Below are 26292 nucleotides of genomic sequence, written 5' to 3'. Positions count from 1 at the left end.
GAACAGAGTCTGGAAAACATCGCTATGGTTACAGGGTTATATCTCAACACTGAGTATTTGAATGTTGTGCAATTTGATAACAGAGAAAGAACACAGGCACGTGATATCCTATATTGTCTGTTATATACAGGGATGCACACCAAAAGTCCATGTTTCTAGTCAAGAGAGAGGATACCACAATATTTTTTTTCTTTCCAATTAGTTTGATGTGACATAGAGTCTCATTACTAGTCATATTGCGTTGATATACAGTGTCATTTAAGAATGTCTCACTTTTAAGAGATTTACCACCTGTCTTATATAAAGGGGGTGGGAAGGGGGAGAGGGGATGTATGAGGGGATGAGAAGAGGTGAAAAAAGGGGGGGGTGAGTTAAGTAAATGTTGTTTGTGGATGGTTTGGGTATCAGGATGGGAACTTTTTCCAGCAAGGGGGTCCATGTGGTATAACAAAAGTCTAGTTTGTCTAGTGCTCTATGGGAGTAGAGTTCCATCTTCCTAATATATTCAATTATAGCTAAAATCTGTGAGAAGTGGGGTGGGTCCTCATTCTTCCAAGATCTTGTGATTGCAAGCTTAGTGGTCATGAAGAGGTAAATTAAGAGGGCGGTACTAAGTTTCTGGTTTGTAAGAAGGTGACAAGGATAATTGGTGGATCATGTCAAAGAGTTTCCTCCATATAGGCTGAATCCTCGGACATGACCATCATACATGCAGAGTTGTGCCCATGTGATCACAGCCTCGCCAGCAGTTTGGGGAGTGCGTGCCATAGATTTTATGTAGAGTGACAGGAACTAAGTGCCATTGGACCAGGATTTTATACTGCAACTCCCATAGGGTGGCACAATGGAGTAGTTTTTTAGTGGTAACTGATTGCCGAAATCTGTGTCAAATATGAAACCTTTCTCTTTTTCCCAAGCAATATATTGAGGTATCTTATGTCGAGCGTAAGGTTCAAGGAGTAATCTGTAATGGAAGGACAGAGAGTGTTTAAGAGAGCAACCCTGTACCTATTTGCTTTCCCATAATGTTAATTGGCATGGGCCTTAGGGTATCCCCACGACCTCAGCCAGAAACTTAGATGAAACGTCTCAAAATGTAACCAGGCCAGGATGTGGAGTGTTGTACATAACTGAGGGTGTGGCAGCCACCTATCATTGTGGTATAAGTCCGATACTGACTTGACCTAAAGGTTTCGCCAGTAGTCCACATGAGATTCAGGTAGGCAGAATATGGCACTTATTAAGGAGAGTGCTGGTGATGGGAGGGGTGAGATACCCGGGTCATGTCTTGATTGATCCCAAAACCGAAGGTCCTCCTGAAGTATGGGGGATGTTGTATTTAATTTTTGCCTATGATGCTGGGGTATCCATATAAGGTCAAAAAGGTGTAAGATTGTTGGGATTAGGGAAGTTTCTAAGTCGTGCCATCTAGGAGGTTGTTCTACTATATTCCAGCTCATGATGTGGGTGAGGCGAGCTGCGTTATAATATATGAAAATGTTGGGGAGGGCTAGACCTCCATGTGAGAGTGGTCTCTGTAGTGTTTGTCCGGAGGTTCTGGGTTTTTTATCATTCCAGATGTAGGCGATGATAAGGCCTTGGAGTTTATTAAGAATCGGCCTAGGGATGTTATGTGGGATGCATCTGAATAAATAGGTGAGTTTTGGGGGATAAAGGACATCTTAACCGCCGCTATTCTCCCAGACCACAATATCTCCCGATAAGCCCATGAGAGCAGTAGATTTTTGAGTTCTAATAATCTCTCTGAATAATTCTTGGCTATCGTAACAGAAGGGTCTGGACTCAAGAAGGTCCCTAGTATTTTAATACATTGGAAATTCCAATGGAATCTGAAGATGTGCTGTAAACGTGTTAGGTTTGGGGATGAAATATAAATAGGTAGTGCCTCAGTCTTGGTGATATTTAATTTATAGAAACTCATTAATCCAAATCGGTCAAGGAGCTGAGGGACTGCGGAAATTGAGACATCTGGGGCCTTCAAGAATAGGGCAATATCATCTGCATAAAGGGAGATCTTGTGTTGCGAATTTGCTGTGGTGATACCAAGTATTCGGGGATCTAGTCTGATGACTTGGGCTATTGGTTCCATAAATAAAGCAAATAAAAGGGGAGATAGGGGGCATCCCTGCCTGGTGCCATTGGCTATGGTGAAGGAGGTGGAATGAAAACCAACTCCCTTAATTCTGGCAGTTGGGGTGGAGTAGAGGGCTTGTGTAGCTCGTATAAACTCAAGAGGAAGATCAAAGGCTCTCATTGCTTTCCAGAGTTAGCCCCACCTGACCCTGTCAAATGCCTTCTCAGCATCGAGAGACAGGGCTACGAATGGATCTCCTTCTGCATAGGCAATGGTGAGGATGTTTATTATGCGCCTAGTAGCATCGGGGCCTTCCTTATGTGGTATAAAGCCCACCTGTTCAGTATGGATCAAATGAGGAAAAGTTTTTCTTTTAATTCATTGTTCATTCAATAAGAAAACCTAATTTTCTATTTTGGCAAGATTTTCATGCAAAATACAGAACTGTGTGGGATATTAATTTCCATAAGAATAAAGTGGCTACAACTTATCTCATCTTCTAAAACAGAACTTTTAACAGTCATCACACTAGAAATCATGAAACTGTTAAGTCATAAAGTTTACAATATCACCAAAAGTTCCAATCTTCACTGTACAGAATGAAGTTCGCATTTACCAAATATCTATTTTGGGACTTCTGTTTAATTTAAAACTCTATGCAACTGATCCAGGTTGCAAAAAATAGTACAGAAAAGCAAACAGTTAAATTCTGATCTCAAATATGCAATTACTAATAGAAATCTCATTTAAGAAGATGAAACTACTGTAACTTAATATCATGAAAAAGTGAGTATAAAAAAAACAAAAAACTTTTTTTTAAGAATGCAATTGCTAACCACAATATCTAGATCTTGTGATCATTATTTCTATTTACTGTGTTTCCTTTAGATCATGTTTGCTATACAAGAAAGCATGTATCAGTCTACTAATATGTGTTAGAGAAAAATACTTAATTCTGCCTGTCTGAAGACTTCTACCCGTCTGGAGGACCACTTCTGCCAGCTTCGTTGAGGACATCTTGCCGCTTGGATGAAGATTTCTCCCGATAAGTGAATCTTTGGGGGTTAGTGTTAGGATTTTTTAAGGGTGTATTGGGTCAATTTTATTTTTAGGTTAGGGCCTTGGGCAGCAATAGAGCTAAATGCCCTTTTAAGGGCAATGCCCATCTAAATGCCCTTTTCAGGGCAATGGGGAGCTTAGGTTTTTTTAGTTAGGGTTATTATTGGGGGGGTTCGTTGTGTGGGTGGTGGGTTTTACTGTTGGGGGGGTTGTTTGTATTTCCTTTTCAGGTAAAAAAGCTGATTTCTTTGGGGCAATGCCCTGCAAAAGGCCCTTTTAAGGGCTATTGATAGTTTAGTTTAGGCTAGGGTTTTTTTTATTTGGGGGGGGGGCTTTTTTATTTTGATAGGGCTCTTAGATTAGGTGTAATTAGTTTAAATATCTTGTAATTTGTTTTTTATTTTTTATAATTTAGTGGTTTTTTTTGTAATTTAGCTAATTGTATTTAATTGTATTTAATTTAGGTAAGTTATTTAATTGTAGTGTAGTGTTAGGTGTTAGTGTAACTTAGGTTAGGTTTTATTTTACAGGTAAATTTGTATTTATTTTAGCTAGGTAGTTAGTAAATAGTTAATAACTATTTAGTAACTATTCTGCCTAGTTAAAATAAATACAAACTTGCCTGTAAAATAAAAATAAACCCTAAGCTAGCTACAATGTACTGTAACTATTAGTTATATTGTAGCTAGCTTAGGGTTTATTTTATAGGTAAGTATTTAGTTTTAAATAGGAATAATTTAGGTAATGATAGTAATTTGTATTTAGATTTATTTAAATTATATTTTTAAGTTAGGGGGTTAGGGATAGACTTTGGTTTAAAGGGTTAATAAATTTATAATAGTGGCGGCGACGTTGGGGATGGCAGATTAGGGGTTAATAAATGTAAATAGGTGGCGACAATGTTGGGGGCAGCAGATTAGGGGTTAATAGGTATAATGTAGGTGGCGCGATGTCTGGAGCGGCAGATTAGGGGTTAATAAGTATAATGTAGGTGGCGGCGATGTTAGGGGCGGCAGCTTAGGGGTTAATAATATTTAACTAGTGTTTGTGAGGCGGGAGTGCGGCGGTTCAGGGGTTAATATGTTTATTCTAGTGGCGTTGATGTCCGGAGCAGCAGATTAAGGGTAATAATTTTCTTTTAGTGTTTACGATGTGGGAGGGCCTCGGTTTAGGGGTTAATAGGTAGTTTATGGGTGTTAGTGTACTTTTTAGCACTTTAGTTATGAGTTTTATGCTACAGCTTTGTAGCGTAAAACTCATAACTACTGACTTTAAAATGCGTTAGGAATCTTGGCGGTAGAGGGTGTACCACTCACTTTTTGGCCTCCCAGGACAAACTCGTAATACCGGCGCTATGCAAGTCCCATTGAAAAAAGCCTTACAAAATTTACGTAAGTTGATTTGCGGTAAGGCTAAAAAGTGTGTGGTACACCTATACCTGCAAGACTCGTAATACCAGCAGGCATAAAAAAGCAGCGGGAATAAAAAAGCAGGACATGTTAACGCTGCTTTTTTACTTTAACGCAAAACTCGTAATCTAGCCGTTAGTGTTTTTTATTTTGTGTAACTTAGTTGTTATTTTTTTGTAACTTAGTAATTTTTAATAGTAGATTTAAATAACTTGAGTAGGGTTAGGTTTTTAAATATGTAATATAGTTAATTTAATTGTTAGTTTAATGTAATTTTAGTATAATAGTTAGGGTAGATTAATTAATAGTTTAATATAGTTTAATGTAATTGTAGGATAATAGCGAGGGTAGGTTAATTAATAGTTTAATAAAGTTTATTTTAATTCTAAAGGTAAGTTTAAATTTATTATAAGATAGGGATGAGTTAATATTTAATGTAAAGTTAGCGGCTTGATAGGTTTAGGGGTTAATAGCTTAATTTAGTTTATGGGGATGTGGGGGGCTGGCGGTTTAGGGGTTAATAGGTTTAGTAAGTGGTAGTGATGTGGGAGGCCAGGGGTTTAGGGGTTAATACATTTATTTAGTTGTGGAGGGTCCGAGAGTGGCGGGATAGGGGTTAATAACTTTATTATAGTTGCGGTGGGCTCCGGGAGCGGCGGGATAGGGGTTAATACATTTATTTAGTTGCGGCGGGGTCCGGGAGTGGCGGGATAGGGGTTAATACATTTATTTAGTTGCGGTGGTGTCGGGATAGGGGCTAATAACATTATGTAGGTGGTGGTGATGTCGGGGCGGCAGATTAGAGGTGTTTAGACTCGGGGAACATGTTAGGGTGTTAGGTGTAAACATAATTTATTTTCTACCTTAGATATCAATTGGATATCTGGCAGCATCGAACATAAGCTTTCGCTGCTTTCAGACTCCCATTGATTCCTATGACATCCACGGCCTCCAGTGTGGCAGATTAAAAACCAGGTATGCTGGGCCGGAATAGTGGCGAGCGTACCTGTTAGAAGTTTGATAAATGGCAAAAGTTGTCAGATAGTGCCGAATTTGTATTCGGAACATCTGTAATGACGTAAGCATTGATCTGTGTCGGATTGAGACCGGCGTATCGTATGTTACTAACAAAGAGATAGAGAAACTGGCACTAGATATAGTAAGTTAGGAATAATAGAATATTACTTCCGGTGCTAACCCTAATATTAAACATACAATGACAAATTGGTAAGGGAACCAAAAAAGAAAAGGGTTTTACTAGCACTCATTCCTAATTAGTAGTTATTTAAAAAAATTATTAATTTTTATTAAGTTCATGTTAAAACAAGGACCACCTTGGTAAAGTACCCAAACATAAAACTGAACACCTAGCCCCCCTGTTTCCTGGCCGATAGCAGCTCCCTCGGCTTCAGGTGTCAGGGACTAGGGACAGCGTTAAAACCAACAAATAGTGCACCTAAAGTGTGCTTACTAAGAGCACAAACGCGTTTCGGCTGTATTATTCAGCCTTTTTCAATGTGATATGTCAAGCCGAGGCCCCGGTGCCACCCTCTTAAGTAGTGCTTGTTGTAGGTCTTCCAACCAATCCCATTCCTTTCTCGTGAGACGCCCTATTAACAGCCAATGAGAGTCTGTGTGCGGTAGGCGTGAGAACCGGCTATGAACTGATTGGATTAACCGTATGAATTTCAACACCAATGATTCATTGAAAAAAAAAATATTTTTGCAGTGGGGTACTATGTATTATTAAATTCTTTTATAAACGACATATACACATTCTATGTATTTGCCATCTGATTCAGGACTTCTACATCAAATCTCCAAAAATGATATGGATCATTCTGTTGCATTAGTATGAAAATACATATGCACTGAGTATGAAGAGCATGATGTGTAGTATGTTATATGTGGTGTATAGTCAACAATAGTTATATACATAACAGACAATAATTATAGTCTGAATACCCATTGCATATACAGTGATGTTAGAAATTATTTAAAACTGCACTACGGGCGGCACTTTGGTTATAGAATATATTGCATTGTATTTAAATTCAAAATTGTCAAGAATAGATGGCTACAGGGATAAGACACTTGTATGCATCCGATCTCTGCAAGTCATCATGCTTACCCATTTTTGAGTGTGGTTCCCTAGTATTTACAACCATAAAGGTTTGCTTATCAGGGATTATACAATGAAGAAATTTCACAGAGATTCACTATATAAGAGATTTATTCCTTGGATTAAAGGAATACCCAATAATTATTCGCTTCGTTCATTCCATGTGGCATGACTGAATTTAATTTGAATATCCAGCCTGTTTCTTTTTGTAACAGAATATTCTCGGTGTTCCCACCTCTGATCCCTGGTTTAACTCTTTCAATGCCCCAACATTTGAAAGATGTAGTTTTGCCTGCGTGGTGTGATAAAAAGTGTCTAGCCACACTGGTTATTTTTTTACCTTCTTTCTGATCTTTCTGGGCATTACGTATGTTACATAGATGTTCTGTTATTCTTGTACTTAATTTGCGAGTTGTCATGCCTGTATCGTATGTTACGTCACAAATTTCAACTTTTGCTGGTCTGTAGGCTTTGATTAATAGGTTGAATCAGGTTCACCACAATTACGCTGCGGAATTCCAGCGTATTTGCGGTTGACGGCTTGATAAATATTCCTCTTAATCTACTGAAACGGAAATGTTTTTTCACTGTAAGAGCAATAAAATTGTGGAACTCATTAGCAAAGGAGGTAGTGAATGCCAATACCCTAGATATATTTAAAATTTGTTTGAATACATTTCTGTCTAGAAACAAAATTCATGGATATGATTGCTAGTATTAGATGGGTCACCTTTTAGTGGGGTTATTTAAGCTTAACTGGAGCTTTTTGTAAGTATTTTAGATTTGTATAGGTTGAACTCGATGGACTTTGGTCTTTTTTCAACCTCATTTACTATGTTACTATGTATGTTACTATAATATAAACAAAGACAGAGAACTACAAAGCCATTTAAATTCAGTTCATGATAACTTTGTTTTAGGGAGTTCAGTAACAACGCTTTATGAATTTAAATAAAACTAATTAATAGTCTGGGTACTTGTCTTCCTAAATAAATTATGATTTATTTTTTTATTATGTCATGTAATAAATACATATTTCAAATAATTTACTTATTGTATACCTATTCATTTTTACTGTATATATCATTGTTTATTCCAAGCTTGTTTTTACATTGCACTGTGATTTCTCATTTATCTTTCTTATAAATATTGTTGATTTTTATTAAAGTATTTAAAAGTAATCAATAATATAATGGAATAGCAGGTCTGTTATATGTTACTATGTGCAGTGCACATTTTTGTTGCTGTCCTTAATGAGACATAAAGCTTATATCAAATATTTACAATGTAGCACTGCAATGCAGAATAAATGTTTTAAAATGGTCACAATTTACAAGGTGTTGCAACTGAAGCAGTTCAGATATACACCTCCGGTGGAAGTTACGTTCCTTGTCTCTTTTTTGTAGACAATTAAAAAAACTAAACAAAAAAAACCTCTTCCAGTTTACTTCTGTTATCAAATTTGTTTCATTCTTTTGGTATCCTTTTACGAAGAGAAAACTTTTGTGGACTCATAGAGTTCAGGACTGTGCATGTGTCTTTAACATTTTATTACAGAAGTGTGTTTGCAACAATGTATAACATTTCTACATGCATTGGCCTAGATTACAAGTAGAGCGCTACTGATAGCTCAGGGTGCAATATGCATATTGTGCTCTTTCAATAAGAATAGCCCATAAAAGTATATGATAAAATTGTTTTACCAGAGAATGTTAGCTGGTGCACCCCATACTTTCATACTTTCAATGGATAGCGGATTTTCAATGTTCCACCATAAAGTATCTGCTAATGATATATATGAAATTGACCCTTGGTTCTGCCCAGGTCTGTAAAGAAGTGGTGAGCCTATGGGGTCAATTTATCATTTGCTGTAGCAAATCATGTCCGCCCCACATCACTAAATGCTGACGGTCTTATGACTGCTGCTTCTTAACTTAAGTTTCCAGCGAGTTGGAAACTTTGGCCAGAGAAAGCAGCATCCTCTGCTTATTAAATCTCCCCCAGCGTTTATGTAGAATAGTGACTACATTCTAAAGATGTATCTATCCCTTACCACCTCTTTTGGCCTGTCCCAGTGGACAACATCTCCAACCCACTGTGAAGGCTCCATAGACCTAGTCTTCACTAATCTCTGTGCCGTTTCCAACTTCCTTAACTTCCCCTTTCCTCTCTCTGACCTCCATCTACACTGTCAGAAAAAAGGGTATGGTTGGGGTCCGTTTGTGAACACTTAGGGTACAACTTCTGTGGTTGTACCCTCAATAGATCATAATTACACCTTAAGGAACTAATATGTACCATTTAGCGGTAAATAAGGTACAAATATGTTTCCAACTGTCAAAGGGTCCATGTCTGTACCATTTAATCCCCCCAAAAAAGGTACAATCACTTGTGTGACTAAAAGGTTGAGGGAGGTGGGTGGTTCAAGGCTGCCAAACCCTGCAGTCCATATCATTTGTAAACCTCAATTATTCATATTCACATAACTGTCAGTCACCCAAAATGAATGCAACATACATGTTGTACAGAAAAATAATTATGTTCAATCGTTGTTGGTAATATGCAAGAAGTGGGCAAAGCAAAAAAAATAAAATACTTAAAGGTACAGTCTAGACCAAAATTGTTATTGTTTAAAAAGATGGATAATCCCTTTATTACCCAATCCCCAGTTTTGCATAACCAACACAGTCAACCAATCAGTGCAGACACCTAAATAACGACATGGGAGTGAGCATATTTTTTATCTATATGACACACATGAACTAGTACTGTCTAACTGTGAAAAACTTTCAAAATGCTCTGAGCTAAGAGGCGGTTTTCAAAGGTTTAGAAATCAGTTTGAGCCTACCTAGGTTTAGCTTTTCAAAAATACCACCAAGGGAACAAAGCACATTTAGTGATAAAATTCAATTGGAAAGTTGTTTAAATTTTCATGCCCTATCTGAGTCATGAAAGTTTAATTTTGACTAGACTGTCCCTTTAATAACCCATATATTCAATGATACTGTGTTGCTGGTTCTAAATGGCAAACAAGCACTTAACATTTTAATGTTTATATTTAGAGCATCAAGATGTTAACTCTTAAACATAAAGCAAATGTATTAATTAAAATTACAAAGAAAAAAAATTGTTTTAAACTCTATAAAATAAACAAGAGCTGTTTAATAACCATTTTTTTACATGGACATTGTGTAACATGCCATAGCGCCATCTGTTGGTTGAAAGTTCCTTGACTTGTGTAACACAGCTCCATCTATTGGTAGCAGGGTCATCACCAAAATGTGTAGTAGGGAAATAAATACATTTGCATATATTTTGCATAGAGGGATAATTCAATGTATGGCTGTGAGTTTTATCATTTATTCCTCCCATGAATCCCCCTTCTTTTCGTTAGAGATAGATTTTATTATTATGTTGTTTTCTATATGTTTTCTATAAATTTATGTTTTATGTTGCATGTCACCCTAAATTAAATAGGGTGTTTTTAGAGTCTAGTACAGAGTGATAGCAAACTTACTCAGTAGTTCACTTTGTAACTGGTTTTTTTTTTTCCTTGCTTTTTCAGGTGGTTCTGTAGTAGTCTTTGAAATTGCTACAATAAAGTATACACTATCAGAAAAAATGTGTGAAAATTGTATCTTTAGGGGTACAGCAGCTTGTCACTGGGGCAGTACCCTGAAAGGTACACCTGCTGCTGTGCTCTTTAAAATGGGTACAAATCGGTACCCTTGCAGATTGTACCTTTCAAAGGCAAATATGTACCTTTGGTGACTAGATTGGACCTCAGTCCTATGGTACCTTAATGTACCCTTAAAAATGGTGCAAATCTGGCCTTTTAAGGGTACTGCCCCAGTGACAAGCCCTTTGTACCTCATGATGGCAAATCTGTACTCAACACAGCATATTACAAATGCTGATCCATTTAATTTATCATATAACATTCATATTTATGCATTCAATGTGTACTTTTATAGGCAGTATTACAATAGCCACACTGCAGCTTTTAAAAAAAAGTTTGTATACTTTACTGTAGTAGTTGTTTAGCCTTGCTTTTTCAGGTGGTTCTGTAGCAGTCTTTGAAATTGCTACAGTAAAGTATACAAACTTTTTTTTAAAACTGCAGTGTGGCTATTGTAATACTGCCTATAAAAGTACACAGTGAATGCATAAATATGAATGTTATATGATAAATTAAACGGATCAGCATTTGTAATATGCTGTGTTGAGTACAGATTTGCCATCATGAGGTACAAAGGGCTTGTCACTGGGGCAGTACCCTTAAAAGGGCAGATTTGCACCATTTTTAAGGGTACATTAAGGTACCATAGAACTGAGGTCCAATCTAGTCACCAAAGATACATATTTGCCTTTGAAAGGTACAATCTGCAAGAGTACCAATTTGTACCCATTTTAAAGGGCACAGCAGGTGTACCTTTCAGGGTACTGCCCCAGTGACAAGCTGTTGTACCCATAAAAGTACAATTTTTGCACATTTTTGCTGACAGTATATACTTTACTGTAGAAATTTCAAAGACTGCTATAGAACCACCTGAAAAACTGAGGCTAAACAACCAGCTGCAAAGTGAACTAGTGATGTCCGGTTCATGAACGAATCGTTCATTTGAACCGGATCTTTTCACTGAACTGAATGAATCAGTACATCAGACTGAACTGATTCGTTTGAAACAGTTCAGTTCCTGAGTCATCAGCAGCACTGGTAATACGATCCTAGAGTGAGTTCTGCTCTGCTAACTCCTCCTTTAATGAATCACACAGCAGAATCTCACTCTAGGATCATATTACCAGTGTTGTTGAATCAGTGAACTGTTAGCTAACTTGTTTGCAATGAATCAGTCTGTTAACAGTCACTGATTCAAAAGAGTATGCCAATGAAAAATGCATTTTGTTGCTGTGATCAGTATGCCAGACTGTCTTAAGTCAAAAGATTTACCCCCTAACATACTGTTGTTGCTTTTTCTGCGTCAGTGAATGGGAACTTGCTAAAAAAAAAAATTAACACATGCAACATGCGCACAAAAAAGCAGTGTTTAAAGTTAAACATATAAATAATATATATTTTTTGCAAGTGCAAAAGAGAAAAAATACTTTTCTTTATTATTTATTCATAAAGAAGCAAATTGTATTAAATCTGTAAAATGTTCACAAACAAATTGCAAGCTGGTAATGCTGTAGCTACATAAAGTTGCCTGATTCGGACTGTCACAGTGACTCATGAATCATTTAGGAGGAATCAGATCAGTGATTCTGTGGGCAGAGCATCAGTAAGACAAGAATCTGCGGCTCTGCCTCATGTGCATCACATTTCTAGTAGGTGAACTGATGAATCGGTTAATGAACCGGTTCAGTTACACAAACTGTCCTAAATGAACTGATTCATCTAGCTGAACTGAACTTCCCATCACTAAAGTGAACTACACAAAGAAATTTGTATCACTCTGTACTAGACTCTAAAAACAACCCATTTAATTTAGGGTGAAATGCCACATAAAACATATAGAAAACATATAGAAAACAACATAATAATAAAATCTATCTCTAACGAAAAGAAGGGGGATTCAGGGGAGGGATAAATGATAAAACTCACAGCCATACATTGAATTGTCACTCTATGCAAAATATATGCAAATGAGTCTATTTCCCTACTACACATTTTGGTGATGACCCTGCTACCAATAGATGGAGCTGTGTTACACATGTCAAGGAACTTTCAACCAACAGATGGCGCTATGGCATGTCATGCACAATGTCCATGTAAAAAACTGGTTATTAAACAGCTCTTGTTTATTTTATAGAGTTTAACCCCTTAATGACAACTGACGTACCAGGTACGTCATGCATTAACAAGCAGTCAATGACAATAGACGTACCTGGTACGTCAGTTGTCTAACAGAGTGCTGGAAGTGATCACAATCACTTCCAGCAGCTCTGAGGGTATTGCAGTGATGCCTCGATATGGAGGCATCCTGCAATACCCCTTTACAAGCTTCCGATGCAGAGAGAGCCACTCTGTGGCCCTCTCTGCACTGGTAGCGATGGTGCCGATGGTGCTGTTTGACCGGGTGGGAGGAGGGAGCGTGTGCGTGCGTGCACGATGCGCGCGCGTGCACGAGGGCGTGCACGTGGACGCGTGTGCACGTGCACGCATTAGCCACACTGACACCAATGAAGTTAGGAAGGGGGAAAAAAGTTAAAAAAATTTTTTTTCCATATAAAAGGATCGGGGAGGGGGGCTGCTACACTACAGAAATAATTAAAAATAAAAATAAAAGTTAAAAATAAAATTAAAATACTTTGGTTTGTGGGGCCAAACTGGGTACTGGCAGACAGCTGCCAGTACCCAAGATGGCGGTAATTAGGTAGGGGAGAGGGTTAGAGAGCTGGAGGGGGGGATCAGGGAGGTTGGTGCTAAGGAAGGGGTTCATCACAACTAAAATATTTTATTATTTTTATTTTAAAAAAAAAAAAAAAAAACTCTTTTATTTAGTACTGGCAGACTTTCTGCCAGTACTTAAGATGGCGGGAACAATTGTGGGGTGGGGGAGGGAAGAGAGCTGTTTGGGAGGGATCAGGGGGTGGGATGTGTCAGGTGGGAGGCTGATCTCTAAAATTAACCCTGCAAGCTCCTTACAAGCTACCTAATTTAACCCCTTCACTGCTGGGCATAATTCACGTGTGGTGCGCAGCAGCATTTAGCGGCCTTCTAATTACCAAAAAGCAACGCCAAAGCCATATAAGTCTGCTATTTCTGAACAAAGGGGATCCCAGAGAAGCTTTTACAACAATTTCTGCCATAATTGCACAAGCTGTTTGTAAATAATTTCAGTGAGAAACCTAAAATTGTGAAAAATGTAAAGTTTTTTTTTTATTTGCTCGCATTTGGCGGTGAAATGGTGGCATAAAATATACCAAAATGGGCCTAGATCAATACTTGGGGTTGTCTACTACACTACACTAAAGCTAAAATTAACACTACAAGCTCCCTACAAGCTCCCTAATTAACCCCTTCACTCCTGGACATAAAACACGTGTGGTGCGCAGCGGCATTTAGCGGCCTTCTAATTACCAAAACGCAACCACAAAGCCATATAAGTCTGTTATTTCTGAAAAAGGGGATCCCAGAGAAGAATTTACAACCATTTGTGCCATAATTGCAGAAGCTGTTTATAAATAATTTCAGTGGGAAACCTAAAGTTTGTGACAAAATTTGTGAAAAAGTGAACTTTTTTTTTTTTTATCGCATTTGGCGGTGAAATGGTGGCATGAAATATACCAAAATGGGCCTAGATCAATACTTTGGGATGTCTTCTAAAACAAAATATATACATGTCAAGGGATATTCAGGTATTCCTGACAGATATCAGGGTTCCAAAGTAACTAGCGCTAATTTTGAAAAAAAGTGGTTTGGAAATAGTAAAGTGCTACTTGTATTTATTGCCCCATAAATTGCAAAAAAAGCAAAGAACGTGCAAACATTGGGTATTTCTAAACTCAGGACAAAATGTATAAACTATTTAGCATCAGTGTTTTTTGGTGATTGTAGATGTGTAACAGATTTTGGGGGTCAAAGTTAGAAAAAGTGTGTTTTTTTCCATTTTTTCCTCATATTTTATCATTTTTTTTTTTAGTAAATTATAAGATATGATGAAAATAATGGTATCTTTAGAAAGTCCATTTAATGGCGAGAAAAACGGTATATAATATGTGTGGGTACAGTAAACGAGTAAGAGGAAAATTACAGCTAAACGCAAACACTGCAGAAATGTAAAAATAGCCATTGTCATTAAGGGTAAGAAAATTGAAAAATGGTCCGGTCATTAAGGGGTTAAAACAATTTTTTTTCTTTGTAATTTTAATTAATACATTTGCTTTATGTTTAAGAGTTAACATCTTGATGCTCTAAATATAAACATTAAAATGTTAAGTGCGTGTTTGCCATTTAGAACCAGCAACACAGTATCATTGAATATATGGGTTATTAAAGGGACAGTCTAGTCAAAATTAAACTTTCATGACTCAGATAGGGCATGAAAATTTAAACAACTTTCTAATTGAATTTTATCACTAAATTTGCTTTGTTCACTTGGTGGTATTTTTGAAAAGCTAAACCTAGGTAGGCTCAAACTGATTTCTAAACCTTTGAAAACCGCCTCTTAGCTCAGAGCATTTTGAAAGTTTTTCACAGTTAGACAGTACTATTTCATGTGTGTCATATAGATAAAAAATATGCTCACTCCCATGTAGTTATTTAGGAGTCTGCACTGATTGGTTGACTGTGTTGGTTATGCAAAACTGGGGATTGGTAATAAAGGGATTATCCATATTTTTAAACAATAACAATTTTGGTGTAAACTGTCCCTTTAAGTATTTTTTTTGTTTTGCCCACTTCTTACATATTACCAACAACGATTGAACATAATTATTTTGCTGTACAACATGTATGTTGCATTCATTTTGGGTGACTGACAGTTATGTGAATATGAATAATTGAGGTTTACAAATGATATGGACTGCAGGGTTTGGCAGCCTTGAACCACCCACCCCCCTCAACCTTTTAGTCACACAAGTGATTGTACCTTTTTGGGGGGATTAAATGGTACAGACATGGACCCTTTGACAGTTGGAAACATATTTGTACCTTATTTACCGCTAAATGGTACATATTAGTTCCTTAAGGTGTAATTATGATCCATTGAGGGTACAACCACAGAAGTTGTACCCTAAGTGTTCACAAACAGACCCCAACCGTACCCTTTTTTCTGACAGTGTACAAACTTTTTTTTAAAGCTGCAGTGTGGTTATTGTAATACTGCCTATAAAAGTACACAGTGAATGCATAAATATGAATGTTATATGATAAATTAAATGGATCAGCATTTGTAATATGCTGTGTTGAGTACAGATTTGCCATCATGAGGTACAAAGGGCTTGTCACTGGGGCAGTACCCTTAAAAGGCCAGATTTGCTCCATTTTTTAAGGGTACATTAAGGTACCATAGGACTGAGGTCCAATCTAGTCACCAAAGGTACATATTTGCCTTTGAAAGGTACAATCTGCAAGGGTACCAATTTGTACCCATTTTAAAGGGCACAGCAGGTGTACCTTTCAGGGTACTGCCCCAGTGACAAGCTGTTGTACCCCTAAAGGTACAATTTTTGCACATTTTTTCTGACAGTGTACTAACTTTCTCTCTTACTCTAGCTACCATATCTTTGCAAGCCCCCCAAAAACTGCTACCTTGCAGGAATTTAAATGACTCTCACAGACTTTTTCACTCAAATTAATCCTCTGCTCTCCAACATTTCACTCCTCTCTTGCCCAAACCTTGTGGCTTTACAGTATAATTTGGCACTAAAATCAACACTTGACAAAGCTGCACACTCCACTCTTCGATGTACATCAATCACTCAAAGGCAACTTTGGCATACCAAACAGACCAGATATCTTCAGCGATGTTCACGGGCTGCTGAATGGCAGTGGAGGAAATCAGGCACCTGTGCTGATTTCTGGCATTATAAATTCATCCTTAAGTCCCACAACTCTGTGCTCAGCCTGGCCAAACAAGTCTATTTCTCCTCCCTTGTATCATCTCACGCATCCAACCCCAGATAGCTGTTCTCAACTTTTCACTACCTTCTATGTCCGCCTGCACCCCTGCCCACTACCAACCTCACTGCTCAGATTATTGCTGATCACTTCAAAAATAAAACTGACACCATTAGAAAAGATATCTGCACCTCACACCCCTCAAACCCAGCAATCCTACCCACCTCTTCTATTAACACAACTCTATGCTACTTCCCTCTTGTAACAGAGGAAGAAGTATTTGTACTCCTATCCTTGGCTCATCTCACAACCTGTCCACTTGACCCTATTTCTTCACAACTTCTTCCCTCTCTCTCTGCTTCACTAACCCCTAACTAATCTCTTTAACTAATCTCTCACTGCTAGCACATTTCCTGATACATTCAACCATGCATCAATCATACCAATCCTAAAAGGCCCTCGCTTGACCCCTCCACCCCTTCTAACTATTGACCGATCTGCTTAATTCCCTTTGCTTCAAAACTATTGGAACGACTAGTCTATAATCAGCTAACTCAATTTCTCACATCTAACTCCTTACTTGATCCACTTCAATCTAGTTTCCACCCTAAACACTCAACAGAAACTGCTCTTACTAAAGTAACAAATGACCTGTTATCAGCTAAAACAAAAGGCCACTACTCCTTACTAATTCTTCTTGACCTGTCCGCTGCCTTTGACAAAGTTGACCATCCTCTCCTCCTAAAAATACTACATTCATTTGGCATCCGAGACACAGCCCTCTCCTGGTTTGCCTCATATCTCTCAAAACGCTTGTTTTCAGTTTCCTTTAACAACATATCTTGTGATCCTATGCCTCTCTCAGCTGGAGTACCTCAAGGCTCTGTCTTGGGTCCCTTGATTTTCTTTCTTCATACATCCTCCCTTGGAAAACTTATAGCCTCCTTTGGATTCCACATTCTGATAATACCCAAATCTATCTTTCCTCTCCTGATATTTCTTCCTCTTTACTCAACCAGATTTCCAACTGCCTCTCTGCAATTTCCTATTGGATGCCTTCACACTACCCCAAACTCAATCTGTCCAAAACTGAGCTGCTTCTTATTCTCCCCTCTTTGAGACATCCAACACCTGACATTTCTCTGACAGTTGGAGACTCTATTCTCAACACCTCACCCCAGGTCTGCTGTCTTGGGGTTACACTTGACTCAGAACTCACATTCAAACCAAATTTACAAGCACTTACCAAATCCTGCCGTTCACACCTATGCAACATTTCCAGAATTCGTCCCTTCCTTACTCAAAAAACTACAAAAATACATCTTCATTCCCTCATTTTGTCACGCATTAATTATTGCAATCTACTCCTAAATGGCCTTCCAAAACACAGCCTCTCCTCCCTCCAATCTATTATGAATGCTTCTGCTATTAGAAATGAATGCTTCTGCTAGACTTATCCACCTAAGTCGCCGATCTACATCAGCTGCTCTGCCAGTCTCAACACTGGCTCCCCGTACACTCCAGAATACAATTTAAAGTATTAACCCTAACTTACAAAGTACTCAACAGTCTAACTCCCAACTATATTTCTTCTCTCATCATGAAATATTCCCCATCCTGTCCTCTTCAATAAACCTCTGACCTACGTCTTTCCACTCCTGTTATCTCTATGTCCCACTCATGTCTCCAAGACTTCGCACATGCTCCTGTCCTCTGGAACTCTCTACCCCGCTCCATTAGACTGTCTCCAACCTTGTATAGCTTCAGACGCTCCTTGAAAACCCACCTATTCAGAGATGCGTACCATCTCTCCTCCATCCCTCATCCTAACCAAACTAATACATGAACTGACTGACTCATTGCTGCAACTACAACCGATGTGACAAGCTACCCCAACCTTATGTCTCTGCACCCTAAACCTATAGACTGTGAGCTCTCCGGAGCAGGGCCCTCTTCCTCCTGTACTAGATTTATTTAGTTTTGTTATGTTTTGTATTTTATCACAAATCCTTGTCATAATATACCCCTATCACCGTACCCAGCGCTACGGAATTTGGCGGCTCTATACAAATAAATAATAATAATAATAAGGATAGTAGGTAGCAAATATAGTTAAAGGGACATTAAACACAAATTGTAAAATACATGATTATTGCAATTTTAAAGGGACAGTCAAGTCCAAAAAAAACTTTCATTTTTCAAATAGGGCATGTAATTTTAAACAACTTTCCAATTTACTTTTATCAACAATTTTGATTTGTTTTCTTGGTATTCTAGTTGAAAGCAAACCTAGGGAGGCACATATGATAATTTCTAAGCCCTTGAAGGCTGCCTCTATTTTATTTACTTTTCACAGCAGGGGAGAGCAAGCTCATGTAGGCCATATAGATAGCATTGTGATCACGCTCGTGGCTAGTGGCAGACACTGCACTAATTGGCTAAAATGCAACTATATGCAAAATAACTAAAAGTCATGTGATTAGGGGCGGTCAGAAGATGCTTAGATACAAGTTAGTCACAGAAGTAAAAAGTGTATTAATATAACAGTGTTGGTTTTGCAAAAAACTGGGGAATGGGTAATAAAGGGATTATCTTTATTTTTAAACAACAACAATTCTGGTGTTAACTGTCCCTTTAAACAACTTCCTAATTTACTTCTATTATCTATTTTGCTTCATTCTCTTGATATTCTTTGCTGAAAAGCATATCTAGATAGGTTCAGTAGCTGCTGATTGGTCACTGCACATATGCCTCGAGTGATTGGCTCACCAATGTCCATTTCTATTTACTCAACAAAAGATATCTAAAGAATGAAGCAAATTAGGTAATAGAAGTAAATGTGAATGTTGTTTAAAATTGAATTATCTATCTGAATAATGAAAGAAAATTGTTGGGTTTAATGTCCCTTTAAGACATTCCAGTGTTGCAGCCTAATCAGTCCCTACTAATGCTTTAGGTTGTAACTATCGTTCCGGGTGATGATCATTGAGCACTGCTTTGCATAGCCCTTAACTTGCATTGCGGTATGTTATTGAAATTCATTGAAAAATAATTTTTTAAGTATTATTTATTTTGTATACTTTATTTACATAATACTATATTTAAAATAATTTAATTAGTACTTCCTCATATTGTGCTTCACGCAGCATTTTTATTCTGCCTTTCTGCTGGTGGCTGAATTATCATCATCTCCTCAATATTACGTTTAACAGAGCATATTTAATTCCTATTTGTTATCTTGATCCCTGTTCTTTGCTAGTTAATCACAAATATATTAATTAATAAGACCTAATAATTTTACACTGCTTTAATATCTCATGACAACTGAGCTTCAAGTACAAGTTAAAGTATTTTTCTTTTTATATTTTTTTCTAACACTGTTATTCTAAACAGCAACTTTAAATGAAGTGAGGTACAAACTTTGTACTAGTTATTGGTCTCCCCTAGTGTTGCTTGAAGATCCTTTATAGGTTTTTTTTTTTTTTTTGGTGATTCATATCAGACAAAACATTTATTAAAGATATTCATATTCAAAATCTGGCAAACATTAGTAAATAGCTCTAAAAGAGTCTAAAAAAAGTCTGTTTTTTCATGCAAAAGTATTTATGGGTAATTTAAATTTGCATAGTCAAATATATGCATTTATTCACTCAAAACATTGTCTGCTCAAGTACAATAAAGAGTGAATAGATATAAGTATATTAACTCATACAATATTTCTTCCCTGAAATTTTTATTCCACCTGTTCACAATGATCATCACTTGCAAATTATCTACTTAGTTGTTAGATCTGCTAAATGTTCTAGAGAGGGATGTTTTGATCCTAAAGTATCTTCCATTTGTTTTGGGGTTGTTCTTATGCTGAACATGTTTGGTTACTCTTGTTCCCGGGTTACAGAACCTTTCTTATGAATTAATTCTTTATAGCAGATCATTAGATTTGTCTAATATGCAAAACCGTATTGTTTGGCAATTTGTTAACAGCATTAAAATATCTTTATGGAATGTTAGAAACCTATTACTTTTTCAGAAAGAGTCTCTCCCAGTTGAAGAGTGTGTAGGTTTGGCTCTTGGTACTGTGTTTACTTATTATTTAATAGATAAGAAACAGATAGAAAACAGAATGAGGAAGTAGCCACCGATAAGTGGAAGATTAATATTTGGTCAAAAAAGATGATGTTGTAATTTTAATGTTTTGCAGACAGCATTTTTGATTATTGTATTATGTGACTGTATTTTTGTTTACTGTATTATGTGACTGTATTTTTGTTTATTGTATTATGTGACTGTATTTTTGTTAACTGTATTATGTGACTGTATTTTTGTTAACTGTATTATGTGACTGTATTTTTGTTTATTGTATTATGTGACTGTATTTTTGTTAACTGTATTATGTGACTGTATTTTTGTTAACTGTATTATGTGACTGTATTTTTGTTTGTTTACTGTATTATGTGACTGTATTTTTGTTTATTGTATTATGTGACTGTATTTTTGTTTATTGTATTATGTGACTGTATTTTTGTTTACTGTATTATGTGACTGTATTTTTGTTTATTGTATTATGTGACTGTATTTTTGTTTACTGTATTATATTATGTGATTTTATTTCAAATAATTACGTTTTTATTTGTATATATGTACCTTTTTCAATAAAAATACAAAAAAAATCACTTTCTAATTATAAAAATATGTCTTAAACGCAGTAAGCCCTTCAAAAGTTCTGTATCATACAGTATTACATGAAGATTGTAATGCGCTCTACAAAATTTTTGTACTTGTTAATGAATCACGATCACTTTAATGTTTCAAAACACTTAACAGTATGTGTTATAGCATTTTTTTTTTCCCTTTAAAAACTTTGTACTAGTTATTGGTCTCCCCTTGTGTAGCTTGCAGATCCTTTCTAGATTTTTTTTTTTTTATTTTTTTTGGTGATTCATATCAGACAAAACATTTATTAAGGATATTCATATTGAAAATCTGGCAAACATTAGCAACTAGCTCTAAAAGAGTCTAAAAAGATTCTGTTTTTACATGCAAAGAATGTATGGGTAATTTAAATTTGCATATTCAAATGTATGCATCTATTCGCTATAAAAAGTCTCCTCAAGTACAATAAAGAGTGAACAGATATATAAATATATTAACTCAAACAATATGGTTCTCCAACCTACTCACAATGATCATCACTTGCTAATTATTATAGTATGTCTTAAATACAGTAAGCCTTTCAAAATATCATACCATACACTAATTACATAATGTTTGTTAGTTAATCGCAATTAGATTGAGTGGATTAAGACTTAAAACTTCTGCACTGCTTTAATTTCTCTTAAGTTTTAAAACAACTGAGATTAAAGTATGCATTAAAGTATTTTTTTGTCTAATGCTGTAGACTAGAAAACAATTTAAAAATGTGTGAGATAAAAACTTTGTACTACCTATTGGTCTCCCCTTGTGTAGCTTGCAGATCCTTTATGGATTTTTTTATTTATTTTTTTTAAATCTATATTCGTGATTCATATCATACAAAACATTTATTAAGGATATTCATATTCAAAATCTGGCAAACATTAGCAAATAGCTTTAAAAAAGTCTAAAAAGAGCCTGTTTTTACATGCAAAGTATTTATGGGTAATTTAAATTTGCATATTCAAATGTATGCATCTATTCATTTTAAAATGTCTCCTCAAGTACAATAAAGAGTCAATAGATATATCAACTCAAACAATTTTTAAACCACTAGCTAATTATTAAAATATGTCTTGAATGCAGTAAGTCCTTCAAAAATTTTATGTCATACACTATTACCTGTAGATTGTAATGTGCTCTACAAAATTTTTGTACTTGCTAATGTATCATGATCAGATGAAATAATAAGACTCAATTTTATACCACTTTAATGTTTCAAAACAATGGAAATAAAAGTATGTGTTAAACAATTTTTATTTTTATCACTGTTACAATACAGAACAGTTTTAAATAATGTCATATAAAAACTTTGTACTAGTTATTGGTCACCCCTTGTGTAGCTTGCAGATTCTTTCTAGATTTTTATTTTGGTGATTCATATCAGACAAAACATTTATTAAGGATATTCATATTGAAAATCTTGCAAACATTAGCAACTAGCTCTAAAAGAGTCTAAAAAGATTCTGTTATTACATGCAAATAATTTATGGGTAATTTAAATTTGCATATTCAAATATATGCTTCTATTCACTCTAAAAAGTCTCCTCAAGTACAATAAAGAGTGGATATATAAATATATTAACTCACACAAAATGTCTAATTATTATTATTATTATAGTATGTCTTAAAGGGACACTCAGGTTAGATTAAATTTTCATGATTCAGGTACAGCATGTAATTCCAATTTACTTTAACCCTTTCGTGACAGGGTTAAAGTGTCTACATCGGAACACCTGTTCCGATGTAGACAAATTGAAACTACGCGATCGTGCATACGATCGCGAGATTTCAATTATTGGATCGCATCTGGGGGGCGTCCCTACAACCCTAGGAACGCCCTCCAGACCGCGATCAAGTCCTTGAAGCGCAGAAGGCTTCAGGACAGCCGTTTGATATGACGTTCTATTCCGTCATAACGGCTTTAAAGCCCAGTGTAAATATGACGGAATAGAACGGCATAACGGCGTTAAAAGGTTAATTAAAAAAAAAGTGCAGTCTTTTATATTTACATATTTTGAGTCAACAGCTCCTACTGAGCATGTGCAAGAATTCACTGACTATATGTATATGCATTTGTGATTGGCTGATTGCTATCACATGGTACAAGGGGAGTGGAAATATACATAAATTTGTAATTTGTTAAAAAAAAAAATATATATTACTCATTTGAAGTTCAGACTATGCTATTGCATTGTTTTATTATCTTGCATTTGTTGATTATGCAAATCTAATGTGTTGACTGGTCCTTTAAATGCAATAAGCTCTTCAAAATTATCATACTATACACTATAACTTGAAGTTTGTAAGTGATTCATGATCAGATTGAGTGGAATAAGACTTAATATCTTTAATGTTTTAAAACAACTGAGATTAAAGTCTGTGTTAGAACTTTTTTTTTTTTTTCTATCTAACATTGTTACACTAGAGAACAATTTTAACCTATGTGAGGTAAAAACTTTGTACCACCTATTGGTCTCCCCTTGTGTAGCTTGCAGCTCCTTTCTGGATTTTTTTTAAAATCTATTTTGGTGATTCATATCATACAAAATATTTATTAAGGATATTCATATTCAAAATCTGGCGAACATTAGCAAATAGCTTTAAAAGAGTCTAAAAAGAACCTGTTTTTACATGCAAAGTATTTATGGGTAATTTAAATTTGCATATTCAAATGCATACATCTATTCACTCTAAAAAGTCTCCTTAAGTACAATAAAGAGTGAATAGATATATAATTATATTAATTCACAATATTTCTTAAAACTCTAATATCTTTTGTCTTAATATAGAATGAATGATGGTTAAAGTTAAACTCAACAGTGTAAGACGGATATGTTAGATGAAATGTTTATGTGCTAGTGTTCCTCACATCTATCTAAATTTAAATGATTAAATTCTTGGATTATTGCAAACTAATTTATCTATAAATATTTAACCATATTGCTGTCAAAATAGTTGAGGTAGATTATACAAAACCTTGTTGCTGGTTTCCCCCTTTTTAGTTTGTAGATCCTTTCCAAACTGTGTTTTTTTTTTTTTTAGTTTTTCATGTCACTCAAAACATTTATTGATGAAATAGGTTTTTGCTGCTAAATATTGGTCTCCCCATTTATATTTAGTGCCTCATATGACCCAGAACATTTATTGAGCATTAAAATTTCAGATTGATGTTGCTAATACTTATATATCTGCTCACACTTTATTCTACTTGAGGAGACTTTTAGAATGAATAGAGAGCAGAAATTATTTGTATTAGTTAAATTAAAACTACCCAGAGATGCTTTGCATGTAACAACAGGCTCTACTAAACACAACAGGCTCTACTAAACGGACTCTTTTTTTCTGCTAAATATTGGTCTCCCCCTTTAGTTTCGCTCTAAAAAATGTTTTAGTTATATTTTAGGGATTCATATCAATCAGAACATTTATTAAGCATTATTCAGCTCCCAAATTTGAAATTATCAAATAGCTTTAAAAGTCTGTTTAGTAGAGCATGTTTCTTCTATAAGGTAAGACGAGTCCACGGATTCATCCTTTACTTGTGGGATATTATCCTCCTGCTAACAGGAAGTGGCAAAGAGCACCACAGCAGATCTGTCTATATAGCTCCTCCCTTAGCTCCACCCCCCAGTCATTCTCTTTGCCTACTCTAAGTACTAGGAAGGGTAAAGTGAAAGAGGTGATAAAATATTAGTTTTTAATTTCTTCAAGCAAGAGTTTGTTATTTTAAATGGTATCGGTGTGTATTCTTTACTCTCAGGCATCAGATGGATGAAGACTTCTGCCTAGAGGATGATGATCTTAGCATTTGTAACTAAGGTCCAGTGCTGTCCCACAGAGGCTGAGGAGTACAGGAAACTTCAGTGTGAGGAACGTTTTCATGCTTTGCAGCAGTGAGGTATGTTCAGTCATATTTTTCTGGAGAGATTGTGTATTTCTGAAAGGCTGCCAGTATCCCCATGAGGGTAAGGGTAAGCAGTGATCCTAAGAGCTAATAAGAAGGGCATTACTAAGCTTGCATAAGGGGCTAATTACAAAAATAGCTGACACTGAGTTGTAAATGTTTGTGGGCAAACGTTTTATGAACTGGGAGTGCTGTTTAACGTTTTGTGGGCAATAACGTTTTGGGCAACTTTATTGAGGGTACACTTGGCTTGGCTTATTTTTTTTGGGTCTCAGAACCCACATGGCTAGTTGAAAACCGCTCTGGTGTGGTTCTTTGAGGCTGTAGAGACATCAAGTGAGATGGGCGGGGCCTGTTTTCGCGCCTCAGATGCGCAGTTATTTTCTCTCAGCAAGTAGCAAGCTCCAACTCCTGAGGGACCTGGTGAATGTTTTGGGCCAAATCGAAGCTTTAACCCCATATTTACTATCCCTGAGGGCAGGTAGGGCCACAGCAGGGCTGTGGCAAGGTGCTGAGGTTTTTTTTTCTCCAGATTTAGGCCTAATTTCAATCCGGTTTGCACATCAAAGGGTTAAATGTTAAAATTCCTTGTGGGGCAATCTTAACTACATATATTGTGTCTGCTTGCAAAATTTTGAAAAATTTGGCTCCTTCACAGATACATACAACACAGTACATAGAACAGAGCAAGCTGTATACTCTGTTCTATGTACTGTGTTGTATGTATTTTCCTAAGATATGCATATCTACTCTGTATGGCTTATAAATAATTATAAGGGTGAGACCTGCTGCTTCTCTAAGGGTTAATTTAAGGTGCAGTTTGGGGTATATTTGAATCAGTGTACTGTTAACTGACTCCTTTGCAATGAATCGTTCAGTTAACAGTACACTGATTCAAATATACCTCTAACTGCACCTTAAATTAACCCTTACAGAAGCAGCAGGTCTCAACCTTATATTTATTTATAAGCCATACAGAGTTTTGGTTTATAAATATAAGGTTGAGACCTGCTACTTTTGTAAGGGTTAATTTAGGTGCAGTTAGGGGTATCTTTGAATCAGTGTACTGTTAACTGAATGATTCATTGCAAAGGAGTTAACAGTACACTGATTCGTTTGCAAACAGTTCACTTCTTGAATCAGTAACAGTACTGGTAATATGATCCTAGAGTGAGGCTGTCTGATTCATTGCAAAGGAGGAGTTAGCAGAAGCAGTACACACTATAGAATCGTATTACCAGTGCTGTTGCAGACTCAGGAAGTGAACTGTTTGAAACAAATCAGTTCAGTCTGGTGAACTGATTCATACAGTTCACTGAAAAGATCCAGTTCAAATGAACGATTCGTTCATGAACTGGACATCACTACTACTTAGTTGTTAGATCTGCTAAATGTCCTAGAGAGGGATGTTTTGATCCAGAAAGTGTCTTCCATTTGTTTTGG

The sequence above is a fragment of the Bombina bombina genome, chromosome 9 (assembly GCF_027579735.1).
Source record: "Bombina bombina isolate aBomBom1 chromosome 9, aBomBom1.pri, whole genome shotgun sequence".
Lineage (NCBI taxonomy): Eukaryota > Metazoa > Chordata > Amphibia > Anura > Bombinatoridae > Bombina > Bombina bombina.
The sequence above is the reverse complement of the archived record's forward strand: the minus strand, read 5'-3'. Positions refer to the sequence as shown.